The following is a 23,139-nucleotide window of genomic DNA, read 5'->3' on the forward strand; positions in this document are numbered from 1 at the left end:
GGCCCAGAGGTTAGCACTGTTGCCTCACAGCAAGAAGGTTGCTGGTTCGAGTGCCAACTTCCCGAGTTTCCCCCATAGTCCAAAGACATGTGGTATAGGTAAATTGAGTAGGCAAAATTATCCGTAGTGTATGAGTGTGATGAGTGTGTGTGGATGTTTCCCAGTGATGGGTTGCAGCAAGGGTATCCGCTGCGTAAAACGTGCTGGATAAGTTGGCGGTTAATTCCGCTGTGGCGACCCCTGATTAATAAAGGGACTAAGCCAAAAGGAAAATGAATGAATGAATAAGATCATACTTTTTAAGTACTCATAAACAGCCAATATCATAATAATATGCAAGTGATAAACAAGTTAATAGTAGAAAATGGTACTTAAAAATGTTACTGCACAATCTTTTAGAGAAAGATTTTGGTATAAAAAAATCACACTCCAACGAGTGGTAAAGTGTAAAAGAAAAAGAAAAAAACTCAAACATAAAACCACTGTGCAGGATTAAATGAAAGTAAAGAATAAAAAAAAATCCAGTGGTCTGAGGTTAACTGAAAAACAGATATTAGCATCCTGTTATTCGAAAACAATTCATATTCAGCTACCTAATGAAATCATCCACAGCTCCTCTGCAGAAAATGACACTCATTCAATTTAGTAATAGCTCCTGAAACTGTGCTGTTGACTCAGAGAAACCACAAATGCTGTATTCATAACAGCACTCACACTGACACACAAAGCTTGAGTCACTTCACCTGGGTCAAAACCTGCAGTACTGTCACTGAGTCACTGAGGTTATATAATGCTAACCCGAGTATGAATACTTTAGTTCAGCTCTACTCCAAAACCCACTCAAATTTACATTAAAGTTTCTATAACAAGGGTCTACCAACTGTCTACAGTCTAGCTATCATAAAAACTTATAAAAGACTTAGGTTAAACAAATATTTAGGATGCTCTACACACTTGAAAGTCTTACCAGATGTTTATAGCAACCAAAGAAATCCATATATGCAAAGAAAACAAATCTAATTAGTTTACAAATAAAGTTATGTGTAATAAAATGAAATGATGCAGAGAAAAAATATTGAACACATGAAGAAAGGGAGGTGTAGAAAGGCAGTGAAAGCCCAGACAGCAGCTGAAATCACTCATTAGTTAATCAGCAATCCTCCGCCCTTCCTCATTGTAAATTGAAATTAGCTTCTTCAGTCCAACATCTACATTAGCAGATGATGAAGATGAAACCAGAGCGGACATTTCAGCAAGACAATGATCCAAAACACAACTTTCAAATGCTTTCAGAGAAAGAAAATCAAGCTGCAAAATGGCCTAGCCAATCACCTGACTTGAATCCAATAGAAAATACAAAATAAAGATCAGATTTAATAGACAAGACCCACAGAAGCATCAAGATTTTTACACTCTGTTGAAGTGAGTGATAAAATCACACCTGAGCAATTCATATGCCTTTATTCTCTTCTTTATTCTTTATTTCCCCACTGTAAAAAGAGCTGAAACAACATAATTCTTGAGATTTTTTTGGGACAACTAGATTGTTTTATGTTCAGTTTACTGAATCGTTAATAGTTTACTTAATCAAGTTGTGTTGGGACAACAACAATGAATTGTGTGGAACTCTGCATTTTTTTACAGTGCATAGACAACAACATTTATTTAGATGATATAAACAACAGAAATGGAAACAAATGTTGGCAAGTAAAAAGTCTGATAAACAAAAATACATTAAACAACAAAACATTCAGAAAATAAATCTTTGTCAATAATTCACTGGAAAAAAGATTTTGCTGGTTGTTCATACTTATTTAAAATGAGCTGAATCAACAAAATTTCTTGGGGACAACTTAATTGTTTTATGTTCAAACCACTTAAGTGTCTTAAGTGAACTTAATCGATCTGTGTAGGGACAACCTGAATGAATAGTGTGGAACCCAGCTTTTTTACAGTGTTCTCAGTTTCAAAGTGAATAAACATTTATAGTCAACATTTATTTTGGTTTGTTCACCCAATTAGAATGCATTTTCTTTGCAATTATATATATATATATATATATATATATATATATATATATATATATATATATATATATATATATATATATATATATATATATATATATATATATATATATGTCTTATATTTTAGCTACAGTGAGGTATCATTAACAAAATGTTGATGCCAATGCTGTAATTATGCTTTAAAATGCAATTTGGATAGACATGGGTTAATCAATTCAGAATGGTGTAAAAGGATCACTGTCAAGTTTATTTGTCAGTCCAATCCATGAGTTATTTGGCAGTCCAATCCATTAATTAGACTTATAATTAAGGAAGCACAATTATAATTAAAGACCTTAACTTAGAACATTGTAATTGCTAACTAAAAATTAAATAATATCTAAATATAACTAAGCCATAATTTGCTGCACAGTAAGAAGGTCGCTGGTTCGAATCCCGGCTGGACCAGTTGGCATTTCTGTGTGAAGTTTGCATGTTCTCCCCATGTTCACATGGGTTTCCTCCGGGCGCTCCGGTTTCCCCCACAAGTCCAAAGACATACGCTATAGACCATTTCAACCTGGTCATGCCATTGGCCCATAAACATTTCCTGCTTGTTGTCAAACTGTTTCATAACTGTTACAAAAGGCAATTCAATCAGATCTCAGTGTTAAAACAGCAATCATAACATTATTTATTGATATGTGGACCTTTGTAGATTCTCAGAAGCTATGGAAATAAAAATATAAAACAGGAAAAACATTGTTATTGTTTACATCCCTCAAAATGATCAGGTGAATTGAATGAACTAAATTGGCAGTAGTGTGTGAGTGTGTGTGTGTGTGTAAATGTGAAAGTGTATGGGTGTCTCCCGGTAATGGGTTGTGGCTGGAAGGGCATCTGCTGCATAAACATATGCTGGAATAGTTGGCGGCTCATTCCACTGTGGAAACCCCTGATAAATAAGGGACTACGCTGAAGGAAAACGAACGAATGAATAAGCCATAACCTCCCCCACCTGAAATAATTGAACTGAACTGTTAAAGTCAAGATAAAAAAAAGGGAAAGAATGTGTGTTTTATAAATGACGGCAGTTTAACACCACAACCACTCCTTGAGAAATGCAAATACTGCCCACCTTTACCACAGGGCTCTCTCTCTCTCTCTTTCTCCCATTTACAAAGATATCATCACCTATTCACACCCTCATGTCTTTTCCTATGGGAAAGAATGTGCTCATTCATGTTCTACCAAGGATATCAGTTAATCCAATTGAGCGTAATCCAGCTAAATCATCTGCGCTTTGCCATTATCCAACATAGAACTGGGAGAGGCGGCACTTTATTTGTATACCGAGGCCTAAGGGGTTAGTTATTTCATAAATGACATGAAAGAACAGTAAGAGTATCCAGAGAACACACACACATTATATATTAATGGGTTCGGCATTTACAGGATGCTGCTAGTAAAACAAGCCTGTGCAGATCAGAACTGAATCACGCATTCCTCCATCCGTGAGAATCAACTTTCACACACTTTCTCACTTCCTGCGAACCAAACCTCTCTGTATTATTTTATTCACTCACTGTATTTTCACGTTGCTTGGTAGAGCTGTGGTGATATATTGAATGGAAATATTATTCTGCATCATTCATTCATTCATTAATTTTCCTTCGGCTTAATCCCATATTTATTAGAGGTTGCCACAGCGAAATGAACCGCCAACTATTCTGGCATATGTTATATGTTTCCCAGCCACAACCCAGTACTTGGAAACACCCATACACTACGACCAATTTAGTTTACTCAGTTCACCTAAAGCGCATGTCTTTGAAATGTGGGTGAAGCCGGAGCACCTGAAGGAAATCCACGGCGTCACAAGGAGAACGTGCAAATATTTGCCTGTGTAGTTATTATAGCCTGAGGTGGCGATAAGGTGGCGATGACAAAACCCAAAACTCGCAAATGAAAAGCGCGAGCCTGCGCTTTCTTGTCAATTTTCAATTCCATTTGCACTCGTGCACCTCTGGCGTCTCCCGTAACTAAAGCCGCCTTGCCACTGCACATCACAAAAGACAAGTGACAGACCAGAAGTCTTTCATTTCCAATAGAGAGTAGTCTGGGAACTGTGTGGAGTTCTGATCATCTCCATATGTGGAAAATTTGGATGCGATTTGAGCTGCGAATCTGTTAAAATATTTGAACTCCTGCGACTAGACTGTATGCGACCGGCCGACCGGATGTGAATTCCAGTGTTGTCTAAGCAAGTCTCTGTGCGTGTAATAAAAAATAGTAGTTTTTTTTGTTATTTTTTTAATCAGAAAAAAATTCTATATTAAAAAACATTTTTATTTATAAATGAGTAATAAAATATATATATATATATTTTTATGTTGTCTCCACACTCCCTCCAAAGTTTTTAGCAGTCTATGAGTTTCTAGTATTCATTCATCCAACCATGGTGAATGCACAGAGAATAAAGGCTCTTGCTTTTGCACTCCTTTATTTCAGACACCGCGAGAATCAGCTTCACCTCCATGATGCACGGCAAAACTGAAAATTCTGTGTGACTGTCACAAGCGGGGCATAATCCGACATTTTTGTCCTAATGTCATGTGCAGTGATAAGGGGGCTTAAGCGACCATCAACCGAAGATTCTCAGAAGATGACAAACGGACAAACCATTGCTGCAGTTCCGATCAGGAGCGTGCACAGTGGGTGCCCCGGTGGCTAAAGCCACTGCCTCTCTGCCCATTAGCTGAGGTGACCCTCTCAGCCTGTACCCCCTCCAACAATCCCCTCACTTCACGATCTAAAATCTGAACGTGATGTTAACCAATCAGGAGCTTGCTCTTGTAGGGGAGTGATTTTTGGTGTCCCAAGGGGAAACCCTCTTGCAAATGAAGCAAGTAAACTCAAAATGCTCATGCGTCTATTTACGAGCATTCCACATCTGGTGTGAACACAGCATAAGAGTCTCTTTAACATTTATGTTTATTTTATTATAAAAGATTAGATATTTTTTTATTGTTTTTTTTTTACTGTTAAAACTATTTGCTTTAGTAATGTTGGTAAATTAAAATAAAGTGGTTAAAAAGTTCTAATATATATATATATATATATAGGTTATTGAAAAATATTCAATAATTATCGATACTAAATGATATAAAACATTATATCGTGATAATTTTATTGCAATATCGCCCAGTCCTAATCAGGACATTTTTTGGTAACACTAGACACTATGATCCATTCATTAAGCATTAGCAAATAGTTAATTCATTATGTGTTAAGCATTAACTCTACATTAAAACATGTTAGTAAGCCATTTACAAATACATCTATAAATGCGGTATTCTTGACTTAAAAGAACATGTAAAACGCTTAATGATTGTGTTTTCATACTTTGTTAATGATTCCCTTATTGTTACTAAATTATAGCATTATTTACAAACTTGCATCATTTATTAACTCAAGTTGAGTTAATAAAGCATTTATTAACATACAAAGTAACTATTAGTATATGCCTGAAAAATAACATATATAAATGTTGATTTGAATAATTAATAAACTATTTACTTACGCATTCTGAACGATCTTGAAAACCCATTAACTATTCTTAAATAACTGGTTTGTAAATAACGCAATACTTAATTGGGTAATGAAAAAAAGAATCATTAAAAAAGTATAAAAACACAATCATTAAGCACATTTATAATGTCAAGAATACATATAAGTCAAGAATACAGCATTTGTAGCTGTATTTATAAACTGCTAACTAACATCTATTAATGTAGAGTTAATGCTTAATAGATAATGAATTCCCTATTTGCTAATGCTTAATAAATGATTCATAGTGTGCAGTTATTATAAAGTGTCATCCATTTTTTTAACAATTAGCAAAAGAAAAAGAATAATAATAATAAAAAAAACACTCCATCCGTACAGGGTATAACCGTCACACATTTTGTCAAAACATTTCTTATATTGATGTTACATAAAGATACAGTTGCAATGGTTAATGGTAATAATAAATAAAAACAATAATGTTCAGAAATGATGCATGCCTCTCCAAAATATATGGTACATCATTGTTTCATGTGCAAAAGATGTCAGGCTTTTAAGGAGTCTGTTTTCTCCCAGCTGTTGGAGCCCATTTGACCCAGTGAACCATTTACAGCAGACATTTGCTATTGTTTATTTAAGCTGTTTATATAGTTAAGAGCACTGCCCTATAGATGCTGACCCGAAGATTCGGGATGTAGACTCACCTCCATCTTTGTGAAATATGCATACCAGGTTCTCGAACATTACACACATAACAATATGAATACAGAAATAGAGTTAGTTTACATACATTCAAGCAACACAAAACAATTGCTCAAAATGGTTTCTGCACTGCAAAACAATGCTTTTCTTAGATTTGTTTGTCTTGTTTCTAGTCCAAATATCTAAAAATTCTCAAATCAAGAAGCATTTACTAGAGCGGCAAAACATATTGTCTTGTTTTTAAAAATGATACGTCAAATTTCAGGACTGTATTATAGAGCCAGCGCAATAAGGCACAAGACGTGTTTGGCGCAATTGGTTGCTATTTTCAGACCAGCGCAACCTCAATATTCAAGTTTTGCACCACATTGTTTAAATAGCAAATCCATTTGCGCCACTTTGTGGACTCATGGGTGTACTGGTCTAAAAAGGAGCTGTGTTGAGAAGCACTGTTAGTGCGTTGCTATTTTGAGGAACTGAAATATACTGCGCCATTGACCAACTAAAAGCAGGTCTAAAGTCCAGTGCAGAGCGTGTTAGTTATGTGCTGATGTGGTTCAAATGCTTACACATTGCTTAATACACACAGGATGTACAGCAATACACAAATATCTTTACATGTGGAAAAATTAAAGGATTAAAATGTTACAAGAATTTTTTTTTTCTACATAAGAATAAAAACCACTACATCCCATACACTCTCATTCACACACACAAACTCCACACAGAAATGCCAACTGGCCAAGCCGGGACTCGTACCAGCAACCTTCTTGCTGTGAGGCAACAGTGCTAAGCCACCGTGCTGCCCCTGTTAAGAAATTATTATTCATAAATAATAATATTATTTATTATAAGACATGCTAATGATTTGTCTAATATTTTATCATGTTATTTACACATTGTTTTTGTCTATTATAGATTTCCACATTCAAGAAAATAAGAGCCAATGGCCTTTTGAGATGAACTTCCATGAACTTCAGCTTATTTATTTAAGCTAAACAATAAGAAGCTGTCATTGTGTGACTGATATGAATGCAAATTCACATGCAGGATATTCAAGTATCATATCTGCAGTTAACAGATACGGTTGTTTACATACTTCATTTAACCACATACAGTAGAGAGAGCTGTTTTTACCTGCTTTCTGCCCAATTCCTAAAGGAACAGTTCAAACATGAGTTGATGAACAATCTGTCATCATCATCACCCACACGTCGCCACAAACCTGTTTCATTTTCCAGTTCTTGGAAAAAAGAAATGAACAAAATGTTCCTCTGAATGTCCTAACGGTTATGTAAAGAAATAAGATATTGGCTTCAGTGGTTTGCATTAATATTTACACTCCAAAAAGTGCTGGGTTGCTTCTAACTATTTAAAGGCACAGAAACTGTGCACAATTTCACTGCGTCTGTGTATGCTGGACAGTCTTTCACTGACACTTACAGCAGAATAATTTCACTGCGATTGAGAGAATGAAAGTAAACTTCATTTCTCTCTCTCTCTCTCTCACTGTGGCTCATTTGACCTGCTGGCGTCACTTTTCCTGGAAAGCATCGTCAATGCACCGAGATATCGAATTGAACCAAATCGATGGCATGATAATCGTAACCGAACCGAACGGTGAGGCCAGTGTTTACACCTCTACTCTATCACTGGGTGACAAGCTGTTAACTGTTAATATAACTTATCTCTAATACAACAACAAACTCTGCACCACATCGGATGTCATTCCCTCGCTGTAGCGCTGTAGTGCTAGCGCTCCCAGTTTTTTTCTGCAGCCACGATGCGCGCGCATCAGGAATGTTTACAAACCGGTAATTCGCCTACAGTGTTTTAAAAAGCACCGATTGACCTGCCCACCCAATACCCTAAACCCAATCGTTTTCAAAAGGAATCCAGAAAAACAAAAGCCCTCGTGGCAGGCTGATTTTTTACCACGTTTTCAGATTTTACCTCATTCTCACCCTGTTATTAACTTTGTTTGTTTGATTTTTTGGCTTTTGTTTTTGTCTTACCCGCTTTCTGGAACCTATTTTCGCTGGACTCGAACCCTGTCATCACAATCAACTCTGCTCTGCATTTTAAATCGTCTGACGTATGCGACAAGCCACTGGACAAAGTGATAAATGCTGAAAGCCATTTATACGGATGTAAACAGTTAGCTGGTAAGCGCGAAAAGGAACAGCATCATACTGCCTGTAGTGTTTGTTTTAAAGATGAAATGCAGCCATATGTACTTCTGGCTACATAATTCGTGATCTCCAGAAATGTATACAGGGCTACGTTTTTAGAATTAGTCAATGTTGCTTTTTGTCATTATTTTGGCGGTCGAAAAGAAATCATTGTATGGATGTCAAATAGACGTCAATGTTTTAACATCAAACCAATTTGCAATTTTGACATGTTTTTTGTCACCATGGTTTATGTCAATTTGATATCATTTTCAATTCATAACTTCCCAAATCACCCAATCAATGCCTTAGTAACATCTTGATCACTTTAGCACAGACAAATGCTTCTCTAGAACCATGCCACATTTCTCATATCTCCTTTTATGAGCCATTTATGAGCGTTCTTATTATCCACGCAATTAATGATTGACATAACACCCCCACACACTATGGCGTCTCTGGACTTTGAAAAAGCCGCCAGCCAATCAATTACACAAGCCGTTCTGATACGTAATCTGGCCTCTATCGCAACACAACTCAGAATAGCTCCGGTGTGGTGGGAAAATATGTCCTCATACACACATGCATGAGTGAGTGACTGAGAGACCCATAGACTCTACGTTAAGTGTGAGCCAACAGCATGTAATATACACCCGGTGACCCGCTCCTGCCACCATCCATCTTATCTGAAGAGTTCAATTACTCTGTGGTTACGGGAACACTACACGACTTTCATTACGTCCCATTCTGGTCTGAGGGTACTCTATATTTCAAAGAATAAACGGCAAAAATGGTTACTTTCAGCTTCTTTTAGTGTCTAATGTGGATGTTTGAGCATGACAATGATTTACAAGATAGGAAGAACTCCAAACTGGGATTATTATCGATCAGTAATGAACTGAAATGTACACGTCACAATTGTTTGAGTTTTGTATAGTAGTGTGTTTTCACAGATCTAATATACTGATATACACAACCCAGGCTCATTCTGATTACGTACCCCTTATATACATTTCTGGAGAGTGCCAAATACATCCCAGGATCTACTTTTTTTTCTCTGGCGAGTACCATTCGCACCTGCTGTTCTCATGTAAATCCACTAGAGGCCGCTGTGGGCTGACTGAATCACTGACTGACGGATCGACTGATTCGCCACACTCGAACTCCATCATCGTGGTCAACTCCTCTCTGCGTTTCAAGTCCGCCGAAGTACATGGCGAGCTAACTTGACAAACTGGTAACAGTGGGAAAACCGTCCATATTGAGGCAAATGATCAGCTGGTAAACGCAAAAAGCCCCACCCCGTAGCGTTTGTTTTAAAGACTAAATGCATCCTTACGTACTTCTGGCTACATAATTTGCGGTCTCCAGAAATGTATAAAGGGCTACGTTTTTAGAATAAGCCTATGTTGGATATACATGCTTTTGATGTAACCTTGTTTATATTTGACGGTTAATATAGGAAATATAGAAGTTTATTACTCACATGATGCTCCACCTGTCAGCCAGTTTTGCTCTCTGTGTGTGCACTTTGAGTCTTTTATCTAACAAAAAATAAATAAATAAATGAATAAATAAAAAAATGTTAAGTTTATATATATATATATATATATAAAATTAAATATTCTCATGGGGTCAAACTGACTATGCACAATCAGGGGTTTTGTTTGTTGTTGTCTGAGTAAATCAAGCACAATGTGTAAAGGCTGGGCGGGGAACATAATCAGTAATCAGCTCATTTGCATTTAAAGAGACACACAAAATGTTTTTTTGATTCAGCATAAAAAGGGCCATTTACAAAAAAGTATCATTGATTTTTGAGGTATTTTGAACTGAGATGTTGTCCCCATAATGACACCTTCAAAAAGAATAATAGGACATTGTTAAAAAAAACTATTCAAGCGAAATAATACTCACCTTCATGTTGTTTCCAAACTCATGTGACTTTCTTTTCTCTGTTAAATAAAAAAAGAAATATTTCAATAATGTGCTGGTCCCTCTTATCATCAAATTATAATAAATGTTCTATCTTTTTTTATGTAAGTATAATAAGACCAAACTTTTTTTATTCAGATTCATTCACACTAAAAATCCAACTTACAAATTGTTAACTCCGTTTAAAAGTTAGGTTGACATATTTTTGAGCTCAGAGTTGAATTTACTACAATTTAACAGCATGTTTGGAACTGTTTGTTCAATGAAAGTAAAAAAAAATCAGTTGAGGAGACTTTTGAATTTTGATTTCTTCATTTGAGTGTAAAGACATTTTGAGTTTATTAAGTTTCAGTGGTTGAAGTTGTGCCAAATTATTCTGTAAAGTATACTTGACTTAAACCAGCCTTTTCAGTCCATTTAAAAAAAATCATTTGGCACAACTGAAGCTTAATAGACTCAACACTTATTTGCTGCCGGTTGCTTTAAATTAAATAAACTCAACTTTTAATTTTTTTAAAGAGCACTTCTTAAGTTCAGCTTGAATCGATTTGGTGGCCACAGTAAAAAAAAATACTAGCACTATAGTTAATGTTAATGTATTTACTAACATTAACTAAGCATAAATAATCTTGTAAAGCATTTATTAATCATAGTTCAACATTTATTAATGAATTATTATAATCCAAAGTTGTGCTTGTTGACATTAGTTAGCGCACTGTGAAAAACATCAACTAATGTTGTTTAACTTAAATAATATTTAACAATAAATGCTACAATAAATGTATTACTAATAATTTGTTCATGTTAGTAAATACATTAACCAACATTAACTAATGGTAACCAATATAACTTTAATACTTCAGTAATATCAGTTTATTTTGAGTGTAAAAACTCAATGGAATAAAAGAGTATGAGTATACATTTGTTAAATTTGGAGTTTGTTTCTCACATGAGGGTATCATATGATTTGCTAAGACTTAATATACTGTGCCAAGACTTTTATGACACTTTTATGGTGTTTTTGTGTTCTGTGCCAGCTCTTGTTCAGTAAATCATATTTATTTTCACACTCGCTCTGCTATTATGCAAGTCAAACCTTAAATGTCCCCAATCATACCGGTACATAAATAAAACCTTTTTAGTACATCATTGGCTAATGTTCGATATCAGTTGAAATAACCAACATGATAAGGTTGACATGCACTTGTTCTTGTTGATTAGCAGAGTGTATTATTACAACAGTAATGTTAGTTCATTACCCTTGTTTTTAAGCTAGTTGTTATTGCAATCATGAACAAACACAGCCTGGTATTCTCTTAGTTTTACCTTGGATTTCTGCACATGAATGTTCATTTTCAATTGACAGAGCAACATCTGCAGTCAGCAGTGTCACTGTGACATTATCAATGTTGATCATGTTCTTTGTACATAACATTCATTGAACATAGTGCAAAGTCAGGGCAGAATGACCATTAATTGCTGTCCTACTCTTACGCTAATATGTTCAAGTATTCTGTGGAAATAAGAAAGATTATTTAGAAAACAAAATAGTTTTACTCAGAAATGACGCATTATTCCCATCCAAGTGTTAAATGCTGTTGTAAAACAATAATAAATAAAAACAGATATAACAAATTTAATGATGTTCTTTTGTAGCAATAAACTGATTGAAAAATACTTTTACACTGTTACAAATACCCAAAAGTGCTTCATATAAATGCTCTTATTTCAAATGATTACTTTATATTTGATTTACAATTTAATTAAATTCATTCATTTTCCTTCAGCTTAGTCCCTTATCAGGGGTCACCATAACGGAATGAACCGCCAACATTTGTGGCATATGTTTTATGTATCGGATGGCCTTTTAGCCGCAACCCAGTACTGGGAAACACCCATACACTCTCACATTCACACACACTCATACACTATGGCCAATTTAGCTCATTTCATTCACTTATAGCACATGTCTTTAGACTGTGGGGGGAAAACAGAGCACCAGGAGGAAACTCGCGCCAACACGGGGAGAACATGCAAACTCCACACAGAAATGCCAACTGACCCAGCCGGGACTCGAACCAGCGACCCTCTTTCTGTGAGGTGACAGTGCTAAACACTGAGCCACCGTGCAGCTTAATTTAATTTAAACATTTTTTTTGACGAAACGCTTATCTTGTGTAGTGAAAATGACATTTTTTGATTATGTGTATTGCAATAACACAACTGAAATTGCAAATATGTCGAAATGTTTGAAAAGAGTGCACTTTTGATGATCTGTGGTGATATAAATACGAAGAGTTTTGAAAAAGTATTGATTTTTTGTGAAAATTGCACCAAACCAATAAAAAAACTAAGATTTACGACAACTTATTTCACTCAATATTTCTTTAGAATTCACTATCACTATCTTAAAATGTACATTAATTATTCCAAGTGTTCCCATTATTTCCACAATTATACATTACCTGACAAAAGTCTTGTCGTCTATTCAAGTTTTAGGATCAATAAATAGTAACTTGACTTCTAGTTGATCATTTGGTACCAGAAGATGCTTATATGAAAGGCAAAGACCTCTAGATTACGCTGATTTTACAAAAATAAAATATGATCATGTCTTGATTTTTAATTATTTAATTAGGACAGTAAGGTCTGACTTTGCTTAGACAAATGTCTTGTCACTTAACAGAAATAATGTACAGTATAGAATATAAAGTCATGATGCAGTGAGAACAGAATGAGTATTGTATATGACTCCCATGAGCTTGGAGGACTGCATCCATACATCTCTGAATGACTCAAATAACTTATTAATAAAGTCATCTGGAATGGCAAAGAAAGCGTTCTTGCAGGACTCCCAGAGTTCATCAAGATTCTTTGGATTCATCTTAAATGCCTTCTTCTTCATCCTACCCCTAGACAAGCTCAATAATGTTCATGTATGGTGACTGGGCTGGCCAATCCTGGAACACCTTGACCTTCATTGCTTTCAGGAACTTTGATGTGGAGGCTGAAGTATGAGAAGAAGAGCTATCCTGCTGAAGAATTTGCCCTCTCCTGTGGTTTGTAATGTAATGGGCAGCACAAATGTCTTGATACTTCAGGCTGTTAATGCTGCCATCCACTCTGCAGATCTCTTGCACGCCCCCATACTGAATGTAACCCCAAACCATGATTTTTCCTTCACCAAACTTGACTGATTACTATGAGAATCTTGTGTCCATGTAGGTTCCAATAGATCTTCTGCAGTATTTGTGATGATTAGGATGCAGTTCAACAGATGATTCATCTGAAAAATCTACCTACTGCCACTTTTTCAAATGATCAACTCGAAGTCAAGTTATTATTTGTTGCTCTTACAACTGGGATCGACGACAAGAAAGAAAGATGGCAGAGTCTTACAGTTGTGCGATGGAAAATTCTCATTATTATGAACACATGGAAGACAAGTAAAAGAGAATAATCTGAACGGATAGTGATTTTCCTTTTGCACATTGTTTTAAACTTTAAACTCTGGGGTCAGGAAGTTCTCCAAAGATAACATTATCCTATATTATTTTTATGTGTGCTTTTTAAGGTAAATTAAGGTTATACAGTGTGTTGTTAATTGCAGAGCTCCTCTATTTAAAAAAAAAAAAAGAAGAAAGTTCTGCAAGTTCTGAAAGAGATCAAGTACCAAGTAATTACTAATATTACCAAGTAATAAAAAGTAACTCAAAAGTAACGTAACACATCACTTACCATAAAAAGTAACTAACCCAGCAACCACACAACATCATAAGACATAAATATTAGGTTAGATTTAGGTTATGACGTCAGGTGACCAAAACTAAACGCCTAGCCAGGGTGAAAGGACATTATTTTGACATCCGATAACAACGTCAAATTACGTTGATATTTGGTTGATTTTAGGTTGTGTTGGAAAGTGACCAAAATCCAATGTCTGATTTCATAGTGGTAACGTCCACACAACACAAGGTGTATCATGATTAGACGTTGATATTTGGTTTTTGTTAGATTGATTTTAGGTTGGATGTTAGACATTGGGTTCTGACGTCAACTCGATTTTCATTTTAAAGAAAATCCAAAGTCCCCACAATGTTGGGGTACAACGTCAATATGACGTCATGCTGACATTCTGTGCCTGCAGGGAACACAACTAGTTACTTTTTTGGGGAGTAACTCAATATTGTAATGCATTACCTTCTAAAGTAACTTTCCCCAACACTGTTTATTCCCACAGATGTTGGCAGAAATTTAGACTGACAATCGGCACAACAATTTTCTGATGCTAATAGCGTAAAAGTGACTGATATTGGTTAATTAATCAGCATGGAGGATCATATGAGCTTTTCTTTAGTTCTTTACTTAGAACGTAATAAAAGAACAAAGAAACCTCATTTTTCCACTGAGCTCTGACAGGAAGAGCCGTGCTGAGGTCGAGCACTAGAAAGCTGAAAGACAAAAAAGCTTTTCTGACAATCTGAAAAACTTTAATAAGGTTGCCAGTTCTTTTTGGAGACGAAATTAAACCAAATCTCATGATTCATGACAGAAACCACTCTGTGTACATTGTGGTAACATATGCAGAGGATGAGGCTGTGCAAAGCCTTTCAATCGCCCATAAAGTTTTCACTGCCTGTGCTTTAAATTCCTGTGTGAAAGCGTGCATGCGTGTGGCGTACGTGTTTGTGTGGGACAGCCTGCGAGCGGCAACTTTTCCGCTCTTTCAGCGAGGCAGGGAAGAGTGTGTGTCGGTGTGATTATAGACTGTCTTTCCTCCCACTCGGTGAGAGTCTCGTGTGGTCTCAGTGGAGCTTCACTGACTGTGTTCCATCTCACAAGGCTGGACCGACACGACCGTCAACACACACACACACACGCAAATGTGACTTAGGCAAACTCACACAGTGCACACACTGAAAAAAACAATGATTCATTGGATTTACTTTTTTTTTTTAAAGGTAAGTGGTTGCAAACAAGTTATATGGGCTGAATTTGAACAAACAAATGAAACTAGTGCTCCTGGCCAAATGACTAATAAAGGCCAGGAGCGACACTGCTTAAGGGTGATTTATACTTCTGTGTCAAGGGGACGCGTATGCTATGGCTGTCGCTGGTGTGCACCTCTCAAAATATGTAACTCCACGTCGCAACGATGCATAGCGCAAGCTCTGTAATTGGTCGGCTTGGTAGCACTGACAAGTGTGGGCGGGACCGAGATCCACGCGAGCCCGATGGAGCGATTGTTTACAAGTGTGGAGTCCCGTGAGGGAGCTCCAGATGGAAAGTTTTGTTTTGTGTTTACCTCATGGTTAAAGTTGTTGCATGTCCGCCGGTTCCTGCCTCTAAATGAGCGAGTTTGTACCACTTGTACATTAAGGAAGCATTCGGAAAAAACAAAACACCAGCGAAGAAACTCGACATAGAGGAACATAAATACCTCACTGCCAACTAGCGTTTCGGAAGTGTTATTGCAGAGCAACAGAAACAGCACGCAGAAGCATCTAACCTGTTTAAGAAAACCTAGGAGCCATTTAGGAAATATATCCAAGAACATGTTTTATTGTCAGATATAGACTGAGTCCTTGTACCACCAAATTGATTTGTTTTCTTTCCTAAGTTCAAAGTAGAGTGTATTGTGTGATACAGATAGTACAATTGTATTTTTCGTTAAGCCACATTATTGTTAACCTTTTTTTTTGTTGGTATGGTTTTTTTTTTCAGTGTTTGTGCTTAAGTTGATAATATCTACTGTATACTGTTTTTTTTTCTGTAATTTGCCATCAAAATTATAAATAATTTTTTGTGTATTTTTTGTTAAGCCACATTCTTAACTTTTTTATTTGTTGGTATGTTTTTTTATTTCTGTGTTGAGACTATCAATACAGTTTTTTTATTGTAATTTGCCATGAAATTTATAAATAAAAAAAATTAAAATACATTTTGTAATCTTTAATTTATTTGCTTAAATGCAGTCCATTTAAATTGTTTGCAACCAATTACCTTAGAAAAAATTGTAAATGCAATGAATTATTTTTTTTCAAGACTGCACCTAACCTCTCTTTAAGTCATGAGAAATCAAAATTTCCATTTCTCTTGATATGTCATTAATTGTGGTAATAAAACATCCTATAAGCTTCAGCACTCAAGACTTTTTCATTCATCTAAAAATCAGCTTATATTTAAGACAATCTGCTAAAAGGAGAGGCTTTTATTATGTAACAGTGTGTCTAAACTCCGCCTCCGCAGAGAAAGATCAAACCCTGCTTCTACATCACTGGCTGTTTAGCTCCACCCACTGATTCACACTGCAGTAGGTAAATAATGAGAGGCAAACGCAGGTCTATCCGAAATATAAAGATGCTTAGACAGCAAAGAACTGACAAAGTTTGGAAAACCAACAACTATGAGCATTTGCATTGCATTATTTATGATCAAAACATTAGAAATTCCAATTAAAGAAGTTTTTGCTGATATTCCATCAGAATAACCAACATTGGCTCCACAAATAACTTTTAATAGTTGATAAAAGGACAGTTCTTAAAAATCTGATTTTTTTTTATGGAACGCAAAGCTCAAAGTATTTCCAGATGAGTTTTAGTAAGTCACATTTTCCAGGTTTCTCTAAATGTAAAGTGTGGGATTTCTGCACCACAAACAGTACCAACTAAAACGGTAAAAACAACTCATATATTGTTTTCCAGAGAAAATGTAAGAGGTGTTCGTCTTTGTTAAATGTCCCATCACTATGTTGGAGTGTTGTTAAGAAGGTGTTATGAGTCACTGTATCAACTGTGACGTGGTTGCTAAGATGTTATGGTAGGTTGATAGGCTAGGATGTGCACGGTGGTTTCTTGATTGCTTGCTTTGAAGTAATTTTGTGGTCTCCAGACATGGCTTGATGCTACTGAGTGAAAGACAACTTAAAGGGCTCCTATTTTACCCCTTTTACAAGATGTAAGATAAGACTTTGGTGTCTCCAGAATGTGTCTGCAAAGTTTCATCTTAAAATACCCATCAGATACTTTCCTATATCCTACTTAATATGTGCATTTTGGAGTAGAGTTAGATTGTAGCTGTTTTGTAGTCTATGCCTTTAAATGCAATTGAGCTGGTTCTCCCCGCCCACCGTTCCCACATGATGGTCCCTCACTTTTGAGATTCAGCTGATCACAGAGAGTGGGAATAGATCTTTTAATCTCAGTTTCATGGCAAATCCTGGTTTCTAAGCTGTTATGGTTGGTTGCTAGGTTAGGATATGCACGGTGGTTTCTTGATTGCTTGCTTTGAAGTAATTTTGTGGTCTCCAGACATAGCTTGACACTACTGAGTGAAAGACAACTTAAAGGGCTCCTATTTTACCCCTATTACAAGAAGTAAGATAAGACTTTGGTGTCTCCTGAATGTGCATGGCTCAAAATTGCGACCGTTTTGGTCGCATTTGCGCCCGAAATTTTATCTATTCAACCTCAAAATATATTTGGGAGCATTTGTGCGAGTGGATAAAATTGTTGCGTGCCACCAGTTTTCAGAGCAAAATGTTCACCGCATGCACAGATTCAGGACACATTCACGCAGAATGCATCTTTGCACTTGAAACGCAGCGCTCAGGAACACTTTAAAACTGTTGTCATGTCAACTTGCCGCAGTAAACAAAACCCGCAATGCCTGTCCCACCTTTGAGCTCTTCTTATTGGCCCACTGCTCTAGAACTGAACACGAATGGATTGGTTAAAATCAGCTGTCAATCACTGTCAACGCCTTCTACCTTCAGATGACAGAGAGAGCTATAACCGCGAAAATGTAAAGCGCTGAAGATGAGAATGAAAACAACACTGACAGATTTTGTTTTAGAAATCACCTAAAGCTACAAATAATGGCACATCTGATTACTGATCATGTGGTAAATGTTAATCCACCATCTACACTTTTTGAAAAGTGGATAAAAGAAATCCATTGGCTTCAAGTCCGCTATGAAAATAACTAAAGCATTCAAGTCTGTGGGACGGAACTTTCAGGTAACTATTTGCCACATCTACACATTTTAAGCACGAGAGGGTCTGTTTAATCCTTCATTTAATCGCCAGATGCTGTCAGCCGCGAAAGTGGCAGCTATATGTCAAATTTAACACCACGTACACTATCGCAAAAGAGCTTGCACTGGCTAAGATTAAACTAATACTGCAGCTCATGAAAAGACTGGTATTGCTATTAAAATGACGTATGCAAATAATAAGGTATATGTCAAAAGTATCTGTGCAACATCAGACACCACCCATGAGAACAGCACAGTTATCGTTAACAGATTCATTCATGTCAAGCAGTGCGTGCAGTGCCGATTAGCGGTCTGTGTATTTTTTGGTCACTCAATTATGTTGTAAAAAGTTATTTTCTTGTGATAACGGGATTTCGTTGAGACATATTTTCCTCACGCATGCATATATATTTTTTTGCTTGTTAGTTTTGATTAGTGTTGATTTCAAACGCAATAAATCTGTTTATATGAAACTTGTAGTAATGGTGCTCATAAGGTGCGACTAAATTTTGGCTGGTGCGCTTAAATATTTAAAGTTAGTAGCACCAGTGCTACAAAGTAAAAAGGCTAGTTTCGAGCCCTGATGTGTCTGTAAAGTTTCAGCTCAAAATACCAATCAGATATTTATTATATCCTGCTGAATATGTAAATTTTGGAGTAAAATTCAATTGCATCCGTTTTGTAATCTATGCCTTTAAATGCAAATGAGCTGGCTCTTCCCACCCACCGTTCCCACATGTTTGTTTCTCCCACTGCGTCACAGAAATAGCAGTCAGTGACAGAAACAGCAATGAAGCAGATATAGTTCAGAGTCAAAATACCAAGTAAGGTTGTTTGTTGTGGAGTTTATTCAAGCCTGTCTGAAACGATGAGTCACACACAAATGTTGTTACAAAGTTTGCAATAAACACACAAACACGCACAGACATTTGATTTTGCACGTCTAGATGCAGGAAATTTGACAGGATACAAGTTAATATACACTGTTGTATTGTTATCCATTAATCTACGGTCCAAAATAAACCTAATTTAATGTCCACAAACAGGGAGACTTGTCGAAGCATCTGTGGCTGTGGTGTTGCAGTTATGAATTACATAGTGATTTTACTCTCTTTTCTTTATTACAAACATTCATTCATTCACTCATTTTCTTATCAGCTTAGTCCAGCGAAATGTACCGACAACTTATCTAACATGTTTTATACAGCGGAAAATTGCAGAAAAATGTCAACTGACCCAGCCAAGGCTCGAACCAGCGACCTTCTTGCTGTGAGGCGACAGCGCTAACCCACTGCAACGCCTATTAAAAACATGCACTGTTTTAAAAATGTTTTAAACATGTAAAACTCATTCTTGAGGTGCATCTGATCACAGAGGGTTGGAACAGATCTTTTAATCCTACTTTCTTTGCAAATCCTGTCTTGTGGACATGTTTATACACGTTCTACGGAGACATGCTAACACAATTCTATCGATTCGCTCGATAAGTTCACCTCAAAATCACTGGGATTTGGATCCTATTTTAACGTCAGGATAGTTTAAAAAGAGACTTGTTGTGTTTATATCATTTATTCATTCATTCATTTCTTTTTCAGCTTAGTCCCTTTATTAATCTGGGGTCGCCACTGCGGAATGAACCACCAAATTATCCAGCATATGTTTTAAGCAGCAGATGCCCTTCCAGCCACAACCCATCACTGGGAAACACCCATACACTTTCATTCACACACATACACTACAAACAATTTACTTACCCAATTCACCTATAGTGCATATAAGCACCCGGAGGAAACCCACGCCAATACAGGGAGAACATGCAAACTCCACAGAGAAATGCCAACTGACCCTGACGTGGCTCGAACCAGCGACCTTCTTGCTGTAAAACGACAGCACTACCCACTTCACCACTTATTACAAACATGCACTGTTTTAAAAATGTTTTAAACTTGTAAAACTCATTCTTGAGGTGCAGCTTTTCACAGAGTTGTAACAGATTATTTAATCCCAGTTTCTTTTCAAATCCTGTCTTGTGGACATGTTTATACATGTCCTACGGAGACATGTTAATATGACTCTATCAATTCGGTGGGCGGGAAAAACCACACTCAAAATTTTATTTAATTTCACCTTAAAAATCGCTGAGATTTGGATCCAATTTAATGTCAGGATAGTTTAAAATTTTTAGATCATTCATATGAAAGTTTTTTGTTTATAAAATTGTGTTTCTCAGAAAAATGACATTTGCTCAACAATAACAAATGTTGATATGTTTTCATTTGTTGTTATTGAAAATCAGGGTTATTCCAGTAAGTAGAGATTAATTAACTCATCCAATAAAATATAAAATATGAATATATATAAATATATATAATATATATATATATATATATATATATACACATGTATGAAAAAATATGTGCATGTTTTTGTTATGCAACTAATTGTACTTCAATGCAAAATGCTCTAAATTACAAAATTTTTTGCTAAAAGTGGGAAGAAATATTAGAATGCACAGAATAAATCTAAATAAACTTAATAATTGAAGAAACCTAAATCAATTAAAATTGTGTTTTAATCAATACAGTATGTTGTAAACATACTTAATTTTTGTATGCACATACAAATTCTTTCTAAATCTCCATCTATATCCAGATGTTCTCTTTACTTGTCATCACAGCACCGCCATTCGCACCACAGAGCCCTTATAGGGGTGTCTCTGTGGGCCACAGTAATGACAACTGTTGGACAGATCAAATGTCTCAGCCACGTTGCATTACTTTGTAAAAGACAGGGAAGAGTATGACAGAAAAATACAAATGTTGTGTTAGCGATACAATTGTTCACTCTGTCTTTTTTTAAAGGGCAGTGACGTTAGTTATGTGGAAGAGGAGGGTCTATGAAAGACACACCTGGGAGTTCACACGTGCACAGCACACAGCAAGAGCGTGGTGGAGAAATGACGGAGCTATCAGTTATTCACGGGTGGGATCATGCAGATGGTGTAAAGGCATCTTTCGACTTGCATTCGTAATGTGAGAAGGGGGAGGTGGGCTTTTCTGGGTAAACGTAAAGGCTACTCGAGTTCTTCCATGGAAATGTGACACGTTGACTGTTGACTGTGCCAACGGTACCGCAGTGTGCTTCTGTTTGCAAAAGCCGATTGGCTTTGGAGATACAGCCTAAGCTGCAAGCCCATTCATAGCGTCTCGCAACTGGATTTACTACACAGTGAGCGAGAGGCCCATGCTGGCAGACTGAGTTTCTAACTCTCATCCCTAGTCTAAACACTTCTTTCTGGAATTCTGCAACACACAGAGTTCTGCTTTTTAGACTGGTTCTTTATATGCACAATTAAACAGCATTGCAAGAAGTAATCGTCAGACTAGATGTGTGGTAAACCGCTTCTGATGAAACACTCAACGTAGCTTTCAAACAGAAAGGGGCATAAAAAACATGCAGTACAATGCAGCCGGCACACTTTCTCATTCTAACCCCGCGCTTCGCTTTCTCTGAAGGAGTCTTTCTCTAAGGAATGTGCTTGGAAGTCTGCCAGTGTTTTTGCATAGTGCGGGAACAGGCCCTCCCTTTGTCAGAACTGTACGCCATTGTAGTATTCACTGCCAGCTGCCGCGCCGCCACATGATTGGCTGGCGTTTCGCGCGCTTCCCCTTCTCTCACAGCAGAGTAGCACAGAACAAAAGGTCAATGAGTGCTTTCTGAGGGGAGGAACCTCATGTGATACGCCATCGCTCTCTCTCTCTCTCACACATACACTCTCTCTGTAACACTTGTTCCAGAAGCATCTACACATGAGCCAACTTTGAAAAAGTTTTTTTTAGTCTCGGCCATACAAAACATACAGGTCAGATTTTGTACTTTTTAAAGAAAAGAAAATATTTCTTTACATTTGAGATGGACAGAAGCATAAAAAAACTAAGGCAACAGAAAGGATAAAAATAATGATAGGTAGAACTAACAAATGATTAAAAACCCCGTTCAATACACTGATAGATAGAATAGCACAAAGAAAGAATGGTTTAATTCATTGTAGATCAATGAATACATTGCTCTATTGATTGCTCTTGTCTGCTGACAGACAGATGATAGACAGATAACACAAAAGACTGAAATATAGGCATAATAACTGATAATATGATGATGAGACTATGGACCGATGGGCAAAATTATGGACTGATAAAAGAATGATAGAATGAAAAGCAGAAACAACTGTGCAACAATGGATGGATAGATGGATGGAAGGATGCATGGCTGGATGGATAGAGGAAGTATTGGACAAATTAATGGATAGATGGATGGAATTACTGGAACAAATGAAGGGAAAAAAAGAGTAAATGAACAAATTTGATGGATGGAAAACTAAAAATTATCTAATCATGGATGGATGGATGGAAGTGTTGGACAAATTAATGGATAGATGGATGATGAAAAAAATGATGGATGGAAAAACTAAAAATAATCTAATCAAGGATGGATGGATGAATGGACAGACGAATGGATGGATGGACGGACGGACAGACAGATGGATGGATGGATGGAAAAAACAACAGAATGATTTAGCGGATGGATGGATGGAATTACTGGAACAAATGAAGGGAAGAAAGAGTAAATAAACAAAAAAGGAGGATGGAAAAACTAAAAATAATCTAATCATGGATGTATGGATAGATGGATGGACACACATACAGTATAACATTATAAACAG

General features: G+C 36.5%; 1 long non-coding RNA gene across 1 annotated transcript in view; it reads right to left on the reverse strand.

Moving 5' to 3' along the window:
- The window catches only part of LOC130230210 (uncharacterized), a 44,014-nt gene that overhangs the window by 15,129 nt on the left and 5,746 nt on the right, over positions 1 to 23,139 (reverse strand). The window contains exons 2-3 of the long non-coding RNA XR_008837931.1: positions 10,364 to 10,401; positions 9,933 to 9,990 (exon numbers count right to left, since the gene is read on the reverse strand). This is a non-coding gene — a long non-coding RNA (uncharacterized LOC130230210). The remainder of the gene's footprint in view (positions 1 to 9,932; positions 9,991 to 10,363; positions 10,402 to 23,139) is intronic.

The sequence above is a fragment of the Danio aesculapii genome, chromosome 6, assembly GCF_903798145.1.
Source record: "Danio aesculapii chromosome 6, fDanAes4.1, whole genome shotgun sequence".
Classification (NCBI taxonomy): domain Eukaryota; kingdom Metazoa; phylum Chordata; class Actinopteri; order Cypriniformes; family Danionidae; genus Danio; species Danio aesculapii.